Raw genomic sequence first — 14,075 nt, forward strand, 5'->3', positions numbered from 1 at the left:
ATAAGAAGGCATTTTTTACACAAATTCATAGTCTAATTTGAACATCATGCTTTAAGAAGAGAAGTTATTGTTAAAGAAATTTGACACAGATAGAAATTAAACTATTTAAATTTAAGTAGATTAAGGAGAATTTGTATTCTTACCTAACCTTTAGAAACATAGAAACTTTGAAATGAAAATAACTTAAAGATTATTTAATTCAGTTCTTCCTTAATGAATAACAAGTAAAGAAGGTGCTTTATGTTAAAATTTCCCATCAAGTAGTCTATTTATTTGGATGGCTCATCAAAATTGGATGAAGATATTTTGTATACCATCATGATTTACACGGCAGCTCCTCGCTGGAGAGGAGAGGCCGTGTGATCTTGGACTATGCTTCAGCCAAGAGCAGGGCACTTGACCAATATCAGTTCACATTCCCTTATGTGGCCCATATAGATGAAAAGTATGAGTGGTTAAGAAACTTCTATGTTATAAATATCAGAATCATATTTAGAAAAAATAAACTTAGATCTATTAATCATTTTTTGCTTTCTACCAAAGCCTAAGGAATTTTTTTTTTTTTTTTTTTTTTTTTTTTTTAGTTCTCGGCAGACACATCTTTGTTTGCATGTGGTGCCCAGGATCCAACCCTGGCCGCACGCATGCCAGGCGAGCGCGCTACCACTTGAGCCACATCCCCAGCCCAAGCCTAATGAATTTTACATAATGGTAAACTTAATGTCAAGATCAACAAACTTCTCATTGCAGTAATCACTGCTATCATTTTTTATTTTGTGAGGATTTAAAAATTAATAAAATATAACAACCTCAATGCAAATTTTGATCTTCTTGGAAGAAAGACAAAGAACATGTAAAAATTATGTCTACATTTTAAGTCAACTGAGTATACATGTTTTCCTAGAGGCTCTCTAGTTTTCATGGCCAGTTTAGTAATCATGCAAAATACTTAGTTAAAGAAATGATTATTATATCATCTTAAGGATATTAATAATACAAACAGCAAATTGCAGCAATCTCTGTAATTATATGCATGGTTCTTATTAAAAATTTACATGCCTTGGTCTGATTATGCTCAGGATAAAAACTCTTTTTAGACTACCAAAGGGAATGCATTTCAAACTAAAAATAGTCTTACCGATTTAAACAGAAATACTTAGAATATCCCATGACCTACAAGTTTTATTTCATATTAAACATGCTTCACCATTTAGGTGTACAATAAGGAAAAGGATTGAGCTGCTACCAGCGAAACAGATGGTGAAAGTTACCTGCTGACCAAACAGGAGCAGCAGGGTGGAATCAGGGTGGGTCAGCTCATCTGGAATGGATGCTTGCAATTGTCATTACACACATCAATTGTTTCTGATACTACTGTATGTCAAGCAGTGCCCAGAGGCCATATGACATTCCTTGAAACATTTAACATGAAGCTGCTGAAATACGATTTTGGTCTCACATTCCAAAGTGAGTTGTTAAATCCCCACAATAAGAAATTAATGTTGCCAGCATTATATTATTTTAATTAAGCATCCTTCCCTTCTGTAAAGATACAGGAGCATTGTTTGATATATTTCCAATTTGTCTGCTAATTTATAAAAGTAAAATGATACTGTATTATTGTTATAAAGTTAATCAAGACTTTAATGGGACAGTTATGTTACTATCAAGGACTTTTTTATTATTTTTCTTACTATAATGTATGTGTTCAATGAGCTGATTATGCAGTGTGACAATGATTTCACTAATTACAAAGTTATTACTGTATCTCTAATGGGAAGAAATTCTAGCTTCCTACGTTGCAGATTTAAACATGAAGATATAATTCCTAAGTAAAATGAGTAAACAAAAATATATTCAAGAAACCCATTCAAATATTAATATAGCTTAAATTTATGTAAATATACAATCTTGTTCCCAGTCTTTTTGCAAATTTAATAATCTCAAATTATTATACATATATACATATGTATATTTTTATTTTAACCACAAAGAAGTTTTTAATAAAATGAAACAAACTGCATTTGGGTACTGTGTCTAAAATATAAGAAATATGCAAAATAATATGAAGAATGTATTCTGTCTAAATCTATATTAAAATTAATTAAATTAACAAGATTCATATATTAGTTTTTGAATTTTACTTTCCACATATCACATATTATAAAAATTGACTAAAGCCTTTTAATGAATTTTTAATAGATAACAGTAAATAAAATGCAATTAAAATAAGAAGAACAGTAAATAACATATAAATTTAATAAAAAAGGGATACTCATTCAATTTTTGTTTCATAATTACATTAATTATTTTTCATTCTCTCTTTGTTTCTAAATTTAGAATGTGAGTTCAAAAAGTACAGGGATTTTATCTGTTTTACTTATGGTCTTATATTTGAAATATACTTAATAAATATTTTTTGAATGTTCTTATTTTAAGTATTGTAATCTAAGGTTGATATCATCATTTCTATAGTTTCATAAAAATGTCCCCAATGAAAAATAAAATTTATTTTGCCAACCCATTGTATTAAAAGATCAAATTATTAGTAAATGAAAAATTCAATCCTGAGAAAATAAAAATACATGATAAGTTTTATTATGAATATGTTAACAAATCTGCTATACATAAATTGATGATGTTGAAATGTATAAGATGAAATTTGAGCTGCTTTTGTTTGTAGTATTTCCATGGATCTATTGCTATGGAAAGTTCTCAGTCTATATTATACAAATATTTTATAAATATATTTATTCAACAGATTTCTACGTCTACATGTGATTACTTGTACTTGATTTTCTGGCTAGATTCAAATTCCCCCAGTAATTTGAATTACTGTAAAGCCTTCTTAAAGGTACTACATCAGCCAGTCACTTAGTATTTGCTTGACAAAGACTTAGTATCTATTATTTTTGATGTTATGATGCTATATCTAAACTAGATGATTAAATTACACAAATAGTACAAAGTATTCCTAGATGATTTACAAAAATTTATAAGGTAGTAATTTAGATAGTTGAACTGTGGCTGAATATAGGAATTATAATAAATATTAAAAGCAAATGAAACCTCCTGCAATTGAAAACTTAAAAAATTGAAGAATACTTACATGAACAAAAAGATATTAAAGATTAAGTAAAAGGATTTTTAGTAAGTAACAGCAATAAAATCACTATAAATACATATATCAAATATGAAGAAAATATTGCCCAGTGGGAAATATTATAGCAATTTATTACAAGCTATAAAAAAGCATATAACAAAATTATTTAGTATCACAAAACTGGGATTTCAACTCCCAGTCTTTTATTTAAATTATGGATGATATAATATTTAAATATTTAAAAAATTAAGACTTGTGACATTTTGGTAAATTTTATCAACTTTAAATGTATTCTCTTAGATGTAAATCTATAAATGAATTCTCTTATAGATAACAAATATATAATAATTATTAATGTTCTGTTTTACATGGATACTTCCATACTGCAGATAGTTTCACATATAATGACACAATTATTCATTATCACAATTTTTACAAGGTACTAAAAATTTCTTATACATTTTAACCTATTAATTTTCATATATTGAGATTTTATATATTATGTATTTTATATGTACATGTTTATGGTAAGTTATTTTAAATATTAAAAAGATTATCCACATAAAATTCAAAAATTATAATAATTCTAGTAGTTACAATATACTAATTGTGATGAAAATTATTGAATGTTACTACTATTTAAAATTAAATGCAAGAATTAGAAGACATCTTTAAAAGTATAAAGTACACTTTTAATAAATATGATAATATTATAAAAGCAAACTAATATGGAGCAAAATGAAAGTACTATAGATAAATGATTATGGAAATAAAAGAGTGGAACAGTTTTAATTTTTAAGGCTTTCCATTTTATTATAGTACTGTCCTTGTATGAATATAAATAAATTGCTTTTAAAATAGTACTGTATTAGGATTCTCCAGAGAAAACAAATCAATGGGATATATAAACATTTAGAAAGATATTTATTATAAAGAATCGCTTACAAGATTATGAAGGCTAGCAAATTCAAGATCTGCAGATAGGTCAGCAACCTGGAAACCCAGCAAAATAGAAATCTTATATAGGTCTAGAAGTCATCTAAGAAACAGCAATAGTGCAAAAGAATCCAAAGTCTACTGGAGAATTTATTTGCTTATGGGAAGCTTATCTTTTTCTATACAGGCCTTCAACTAATTGGATGAGGCCACCACCTTCTGGAAGACAATCTGATGTATACAAAGCCTACCAGTTAAAATTAAATCTCACCCAAAATACTCTCATGGAATTATACAGGATAATTTTTGCCAAATATAAGGGCACAGCCTGGCCCAGAGTACTTTACACATGAAATTAACCATCACTGGTATCTTACACAAAAGGCAGTACATCTGCCCATCATCTAAATAAGGGATTCAAAATGGATTTACCTAGAAGCCACCATGGGGAAGGCTAGCATTGAGAATAAAACTAGATCTGGGAATATGGCAAGACTAGGTTACAGGAAGGGAATTTATGGTGTGAAAAATAGGCGATGTTTAAAAAATAGTGGGGGATAAGGAATATTAGTATAAACATTAACCCAAAACTCCAAACTATGTCTAAATGCAAGGTACATTTTCACAGAGGAAGTATATAGATAGGTGTCCAGAAGCATACACCAGAGTTGTCACAGCTGGGCATACTACTCTGAAGCATAGAAATTCAAGAAGTATTCAGACCTGGGGAATCAGAGAGGATGAGAGAAGTGAAGGGCAGATTCAAGAGCAAATTGTCACCACAAATGTCATGAGCTACTAACTCAAATCCTGCATTTTGAAGAAAGAATTGGCTCAAGGATGACATGACTCCACCAATATGGAATGATTATGTGACTGATTTTGAAAAGCCAGAGGATACTGAATGTAGACACCTTCAGATCTTAAGCGAAGGTTCTCATCACAAATTAACAGCAACAGTTTCTACTACAGCTTTGAAAAATGAAGATGGTAACTGAGTCATAAATCAAAGAGATGGTGGTTCATTTCATTCAGTATCTTTGAATGTGATTGAATTCAATGATTCGACTTAGTTTGGTCTAATATAGTTTTCTACTTTTTACCCACTTATTACAATGGATTTTTGAAGTTTGATTTCCCACAGTTACAAATGCCATTTTCTTCTTTCAGTTTCTCTCATTCTCACAGACAACACTGACACTGTGCTGTTTTCCCAAAGATGTTATTTTAATGGACATTACACTGGTGAATTTGGCAACAACACAAACAGCAGAGTTGGGAAAAACATGGCTGTTTCTATTGCATCTTTTGGCAGAGATACAGACCTTAGATTTACTATCCCCGAATGCCTCATGCGACTCAATTTTATTATTTTTACAACACAGAAAGATGCTTTTGGTGTCCATAGGCCAAACTTTAACTTGCCATAACCCCATCCCAAAGGCCTCTCTGCTTGAGTTTGTCCTGGTCCGTGATGCTACTGAAAACACTTTAATAAAATCATCATTTAAAAAAAAGGCCTTAAAATAAAAGTCAGTCACTGCAAATGTTTGTCTTTTCTTGCTCCTACTCCAATTTGTGCTTTAGGGATGCTTTCTTTGCCAAATCCGGTGCCTTTGGAGTAGGTCCCCAAAGACCTGTGAGCTTTCTAGTCTATCTCTTTGAATAAATGAGACAGTTAGAATTGGCAGGACTTACTCCTCATCTTCGAAGCCTCAGGGAATGAGAGAGTACCAGTCCCTTCCTGGTGTTAGCTTTTGAAGTTCTTTTTTCTCTTTTGTTTTTGTTTAAATATTGAAGCCCTAGAATCAGATGTGAGTTTGATTCCTTATACAACTTCCTCTTTACATCATCTTAGAAAAAAACACATTTTAGATTTCTTAAATATCTGTTTTTTTCTATGCATAAGGTAAAAATATTATTTGCCTGCTTGTTCTGATGACTAAATAGTGTGCTGTCTGTTGAAATGTTTTACTGCAAAACAACATATATGTTAAGTTCTGCCAACATCAATATCACAATTCACTTGTAATTGAAACAAAAATATTCATTTTGCAAAGAATAGTGATTAAACAATAGATTTCTGATGAAGTGTTTAATATGCAACTAATTTCCTTCTGTATGCTTGACATCATAATGTAAAACAAATCCAAAGGAAAATAGTAATTAAACAGCTTCAACTGGATTAATTGAGAGGATTTCAATGGAAATATTTGTATATTTAAAAAGAACTAACTATAGTCACACATGAGTGAGTATATCTTCAAATATACAAGAGTTGTTCAATTAAATAAATTTGTCTATAAAAGTATCCCCAAAAAGGAAGGAAAAAAGCTAAGTGTGAGTTATTTGTATATTATGATTGCACATATTGAAAGAGGAAATATTAGATACCACAGATATTTATTTGTTGATGAAGAGTTTCTCAGGAGAAGAACAACTAATTTTGGTATTTGATATTTATTTATTCATCCTTTCAGCAGCTATTCCATGCTAATTCCAAAATGAAATTGAAATAACTTGTCAGCTTCCAAAAAATCTCTAACACTGCTGGGACATATACCTAATATTCTTATGTATTATCTCATTTACTACAATTCAGTCTCAGTCCATTGAATTTTCAAGATGCTCAAGTAGAATTACAGTGAGTCACTCACTTTCCAGTTAACAGTAGCTACTGAAGAGGTGGAAAACAAAGTCAGGGCTATAAATATGTGCACTGAGTGCAGAGGGCATCTTCCATCCAATAAGATCAGTCACAGTCACAATCACAGTTAAAGACAAGGATCACATGTTGTTGCCCTTTCAGTTTTTGTTTTTTGGGGTTAGCTAACACTTGTTTTGGAATGCAAACTGGGCAGCTCAGAAAATCAACATATTAGTTTGGAATTTTAACAATTACTTAGATGTTTTAACAAAGATTTTCTTTTACAACATTCTTTTCAAACACTTGCTGGAAATTTATTTTAAAAACAGTTCTTTGGGTTCTTTTTCACTGCCAGAATTGTGAGAGGTATTAAGAAAAATCTACAATTATACAACCTGTATAACAGCACATAAGAAGCAATTTTTTAAAAATATATGGAATAGATCATATTAATGCAAAGCCATAATTAACTTAAAGTGATTATTCAAAGAGATAATTATCATTGCCAGATGTGGGCTTTTGAGAAGCCACCTATGAAGAGGTGACATTGAGTTGGATTCTGCCTGATGAACACAGTGGCACATAGTGGTAATGGAGTAAGAGAGAATTCCAAAAGGAAAACATTACGTGGTAAAGAAAGGAGATTGAAAATGCAGGTATATTTAAGCAGCTTTATAATGCTGACTTTATAGTTTGAAAAGTAGAAGAGTTCAAAATAAAAAAATTATGTAGATTATTATGGAGTCTGATTTTATTCTCAAGGTAATACAGAATTAATAATAAAATTTCAACAAGAAAAATGAAATTATTAGATTTGCACTTCAGAATGAAAACTGGCAGAGGCAGTCTAGTTGTTTGCCAAATATGGTAAAGCTGTCAGAATTTTAGCCTTTGACTGAGGTTCCTTTGACTAAATGGAGTTTTTCATAGTCTATACAGTAGACTTTATATGAACATGAATTAAACTTATACTGTATTAAGCCACTGAAATTTGGAGTTTATCTGTTATAATCTTAGCACTACTTCTCTAAGTAAGAGACATTATTAGTACCTGAAAGTTGGGTAGTACTGAGCCCTAAACTGAACAGATGACTAGTTTAGCTGATAATCGTTATTAGTAGAAAAATAAAAGCTTGTATAGGATTTGTTTAGTTTGCCAACAAAGTAAGAAGAGAATGACAGAATGCAGATTTATACAGCTTTTCAGAATTACAAAAAGAAGAATGATTCTAGATCTCAAATAGTTAAAAAAAAAGAAAGAAAGAAAGAAAGAAAGAAAGAAAGAAAGAAAGAAAGAAAGAAAGAAAGAAAGAAAGAAAGAAAGAAAGAAGTCAGGAAATAAAATATTTTCCAGAGGGAAAAAAAAACCCATAGTAAAGTTCTGATTATGGATTTAGCCTTTCCAATGAAGTCTACTATTTCAGACAGCCTCAATACCACCACTAATGGCTGACAAGAATGATGAAACCAGTAATGATCAGGTTTGAGAATGATGTCTAGGAAATAACTTTGGATGTGTTTTCTGGCATATTAACTAACTGGATGCAGAAAGATAAGAACAAAAAAGTATTGAGAAAAGTGTATTATTAATGAAACTATATCCACACACTAAAATGTTTTTGGCTAATTGATAACAAACTAGTACTGGCAAGAAGCTGTCTGCTAAAATACTATCTTAGTACAATCCTTACAAAACACATTGTTGTCATGGTCACTATAGATAACGGACGTGAAAAAATACACTGGAATGAGATAAAACAATAAATAAAAGAATTCTTCCCACAAACTATAATCAGAATGTAATCAAAGCTTCCCCTCATTTTTGATGTAGGGGGGTTCTAATTACATACATCAAAAGGAATTTCAGAATTACTATGCACCATGACTCGCATTTTACTCATTACAAATGAGAGCTTTACTTTTTTGAAGGGGTGCTTTGTGTGTACGTGTGTGTATGTTAAGGGGTGACAGGAACAGAGATAATTTATTTTTACTAGTTAGCACACACCAAAACCAGAATTTAAAAAATATGTATTATCTTGATATTGTGGACTTTCGTCTAGACAAGCAATTAGAATGGCCATCTCTCCTGGAGAAGAGATTGAATGTGTTCTAACTGTAGAAAGAGGATAAAATGGGTATTTGTTTGTTTAAAAGACAGGCATTGGCTGAAACTGACACATTGTTTTTTAAAGAATTTCCATTCCGGTACACAGCTAGACCATATTCTCTTATTTTCTTCATAGTGATATATAAATAAACCCTTTACCACTGGATTGTATGAAAAGGAAAGGCATTATTTCTAAATTTGAACAATAAAGCATGCATAATATTCCATTCTCTTTTTCTCTATTTCTTGGCTGGATGCAGACAATCCAGCAGTGGATCCTGATAACCAAAAATATTGCAAAGCTACAGTTGAAAAATGAGAGAGATTCCATTAGACCTTCTCCCTCAACAACTGCACGGAACAGTAGCACCATCACCCCACCACTACAACACCATGGAGTTGAAAACTAAACATTTTCATTGAAAAAAGTCATCAAGATTCAGTTGTTGTCATAGCAGCTGGCATTTTACTGAAAATATTTTGCAGAACTACAAAGCTGATATTATAGAAACAAAATGTCTATTAAAACAATCCTGGAAATAAATAATGAGTGCTCAATGTTACACAGCATTAGTAATTGAAAATATAGAATATATGATGATGGATTTGAAGTATGTTTAGGAGTACGGGATTAATTACATGACGAGATCAGAAAAGACAATTAATAGAAAAAATTATAGTTCTGAATTTTATGGTCTGTTACCTAATATAAATAAGTAATGTATGCATTGAGTGGAAACTACTCTTTGTTTTGTATTTGAATGATCTGTAGAACATTCATTCGGTATGCATATTATGAATTATGAACACAGAAGAAGAAAAAAAAAGTCAGGTGTGAAGGCAAATACCTGTAATCCCAGTGGTTTAGGTAAAAGGATCGCAAGTTCAAAGCCAGCTTCAGAAATTTAGGGAGGCTCTTAGCAATGTAGTGAGACCGTGTCTCAAAATTAAAAAAAAAAAAAAAGGGCTGGGAACATGGCTCAGTCATTGAGTGCCCCTGGGTTCAATCCCTGGTACAAAAAAAAAAAAAAAAAAAAAACACCAGAGTGAGAGAGAACCAGAAATGAGAAATAGGTAGCAGTGATAGGCATATAACTGGTAGTAAAATAATAGAAATATCCCTGGAAGTTTCCAAGGGTTTGTGGGTAGAATCAAAGATTAAAGACAGAATAAATTAGATTTAGAGGACAGAATACTCCAAATGAAGAGATCAGAAAAGTTGGATGGATGAGAACCATAATAGAATATTTTAAATATTCTTGTGAGAATAAGACATTTATTTATTTTGTAAGTGAAGTGAAACAATTAATAAAGCAACTGGTTATTTTAGAAGAGAGATTTTCATTTAAATAGGGAAATAAAATAATTCTAAATATTGAGAAAATGGAGATAAAAATTGAATTGTTTTGAAAAGGGCTATGATATGAATAAGTTTCCTCCAAGAAAAGTACAAGATACCTAGTTAAATTTGAATTTCAGATGAATAATTTTTCTATTATAAAATTTTCATGTATATGTGTATTTCATAAGCACAACTATATCCAAATATATATGTTCCATGCATGTGTGATCCATAAATTAGTATAGTTATAAAATTGTATAAATATATCTCATAAATATGTTTATTCCATGTGTGATACATAATTATTATATAGTACATATGAACACTAAAAGGCTATCCATTTTTTATCTGAGATTCAGCTTTACCTGAATTAGTATTTTTATTTACTAATCTGGCAGCTGTAATAGACGAAGACACACATACTCATCCAGTATCATCAACATTTGAGTATGGAATAAATAGTAATGAAAAGATTATGAAATTTGTGGATCATGTGGAACACCACTGATTTATTTATAAGACAAGTACTTAAGAGATTCCCAATATCCTATCAAATTTTTAAGCCGAAATTGAAAGTGACAGGTCCTTGGGAAACATTTACAAAAATTCTAATTTCCATTACAGTGTCCTCAGGAAATGCAAAGCTAATCTCAGAGAAAGGTGAATAACAAAGGCTCAAACAATGGGTACTAGAAGTAATCCTGAGAATAGGGCTGGAGAACCAGGGAGGGAGACTGGCAAGGATAGCTCCTCAGAATTTAGAATTTCAAGATCCCTAGCTTCATCAATGTCTTCCGACATATGCCCCTTGGATATTTCAGCATTCTTTTTCTTTAACAGTAGGAATTTTGAGAGACTAGAAGTTCAAATTGCATTGTAATTCAGCCACAATCAGAATAAGATTTCACATTTAACTTTTAACAATTTAAGCTCAACAGCTACAGGAGATATGTGTCTCCTTCAGGGCATATTTGGAATCTTTCAGGTTTGGTCTGGATATTAAAATTCAAAATTATCATCTTCTTCTCCCACTGTCCAGTGATATTAAGATCATTCAGCCAACCTCATCATATTCCCTAATTTGACAAAAATACTTGAAAGTATCAAAGTCTCCCAGATCATTCCTTCTGATAAGAAATTGGTATTTTGTTTATCTCTACTGCCAAAACTTGCCATATACTTTAAGTGTTCTCTTACTACTGGTGATAAAGTTGTTCATGCCTTTAAGTCTAAGCAGATTAAAGAATCAGGTTCAGAAACCCTTAAATTTTAAAAGTTTATTTTTAAAACCATGCTCCTATAGAATTCCCAATATCAAAATTTATATTATTCATCATCCTCCAGAGAAACAGAATCCATCATTATTTGTATGAACATTTATAAGAACAAAGATCTGCAGCAAGCAAGCTAGAGATCCCAGAAGGCCAATGGTACAGAACCAGTTCAAGTCTAAACATCAGAGCACCAGAATAGCTAATGATGGAGTTCCAATTTAAAGACCAGGAGGTAAAGACCCATGAAGACCTGATATTTCAGTTGAAGTCCTAGGATTTAACAGGAAGATCAATAGCTATCTCAGAGAAAGTCAAGCTAGTCTTTCTTAAACTTGGGAATGAATGGGTAGATGAGATAGATAGATAGATAGATAGATAGATAGATAGATAGATAGATAGACAGATAGATAGATAAACAGACTTCTACTATCCTGATGGAATAACTGATATCAGTTTTACCTGCTAATCATAAGAAATTATTAATTGGGCATCTCCTTTTGGTACTGGAAAACAAATAGGAAGAGATGATGATCCATAAACAAAGGGAAATCCATAAGGAAAACACTTCTTGGATTTGTATTTCATTCTAGAATGCTGTATGTAACATGACCCAAGTATGTAGACCATGTTATTGTGATGATCCAAGGAGGAAAGGGGATTTCTTCCTAGAACACCATTCAGATCACAGTTCAGGTGGTTGGACCACAGGTGAAATTCAATGCATACTGACCTAAGGAAGAAGAGATGAATGTTTAGGTCTTCTAGTATTTGGATTTCTTTTTCATTCTTTAAGTCTGGGAAGTTTTCTAGTATTATTTCATTGAATAGATTGCTCATTCCCTTGGTTTGGACCTCTATACACTCTTGGATCCCAATAACTCTTAGGTTTGGTTTCTTGATGTTATCCCATAATTCTTGGATGTTCTGCTCATGATTTCTTAACATTCTCGCTGAGCTGTCTATGTTCTTTTCAAGTTGAAAAACTTTGTCTTCGTTGTCTCAAGTTCTATCTTCTAAGTGTTCTACTCTGCTGGTAATATTCTCATTTGAGTTTTTAATTTGGTTTATTGTTTCCTGCATTTCCAGGATTTCTGTTTGTTTGTTTTTTATTTCCTCTATCTCCCTATAGAGTTGATATTTTGCTTCTTGGATTTGTTTATGTAATTCATTGTCAAAGTGATTTTTCATTGTCTGAATTTGCTGTATAATGTCTTCCTTGAGACTCCAGATCATCTGAAGCATGTATATCCAGAACTCTTTGTCTGACATTCCATCAGCTGCAGATATTACCTCATCTAATGTTGAATTTACCTGTATTGTTTGTGGTCCTTTCTTTCCTTGTCTTTTCATACTGCTCATGATTCTTTCTAGCTTTGTGAAACTGTTGTGCTAATATTTTCCCCCTTATATGTTTAGGTCTTCTGAAGGGACAGAAATTTGTGGATCAGGGTGTCTGAGATAAATAGCATTGTAGTATAAGAGAAACCACAAACCTGGTGTGTGAAGGGGTTTGCTGTTTATTTTTTGCCAATAGCTGGCCCCTGCATGTATAGCTTGATAATCCCTGAAGCTCTGCAGAAAGACATGGTTTAGGAAAACAATCCTAATAGTGATAACATAAGGCATAACTGTGGAGATAAATTGTAGGTAAAGACCAGGCAAAATGTATCAATCATGCTGAGCACATCAAGCAATCACTTGTGGCCCCAGAAATGCTAGACAACAGAAATAAGAACTATGCTAGGTACAGTAAACCAACCACATCAGAGGGTGAGGCAGGAAGACTGCAAGTTCAAGGCCAGTAACAGCAATTTAGGGAGGCCCTCAGCAACTCAGTGAGATCCAGTCTCAAAATTTAAAATTAAAAAGGGGACCAGGATAGAGTTCAATGTTAAAGCATCCTGGGGTCAACTCCTAGTACCAACAACAAACAAACACAAAACAAACAAAAGCCCCACTATACCCTAGCATAATGATTATACTCTTTACATAAGAAGGACAGAATTGAAAGGGACTCTTCCTAACAAAGAAATAATCTAAGCCCAATAGGATTGAAATGATCCTTTAATAATTTAAGTAACAGAACAAAAATTTATACCTTTAAGAGAGATTAAATTTGTTTAGACTATCTATAAAATATCATTCACATTATCAAGCTATATTAGTTTGCTAAGGCTGCTGTAGCAATATACCACAAACTACATGGATTAATAAACAATGATTTGTTGTCTCAAAGTTCTGGAGGATTTTGGAAGTCCAAAATCAATGTACTCAGTTCTTTATAAAGACTGTGAGAAACAAAGAATGTGTTCCATGAGGCTATTTGCTTCTGTAGTTCCTTGACTTGCAGCAGCATGACTCCAAACTATACATGGCATTCCGCCTGAGTGTGTATCTGTCTCCAAATTTCCCTTTTCTGTCAGAACACCTTTTGTATTGTATAAGGGATTTTTTAATATCCTCATTTTAAATTGATTAGCTCCATGAAGACTTTATTTTCAAATAAGGTTATATTCTGAGACAGTAAGTTTTTGAACTTTAACATGAATTTCTATGGGCATAGTTCAACCCATAACACCCACATAATAAAAAATATTTCTATTTATACAAAGTAATGTCAATAAGTGAGCCATAAACAAGAGAGTTTTAAGTAATCAGTAGAA

This window comes from Spermophilus citellus, assembly GCF_964194105.1.
Source record: "Spermophilus citellus genome assembly, chromosome: 1".
Classification (NCBI taxonomy): Eukaryota; Metazoa; Chordata; class Mammalia; order Rodentia; family Sciuridae; genus Spermophilus; species Spermophilus citellus.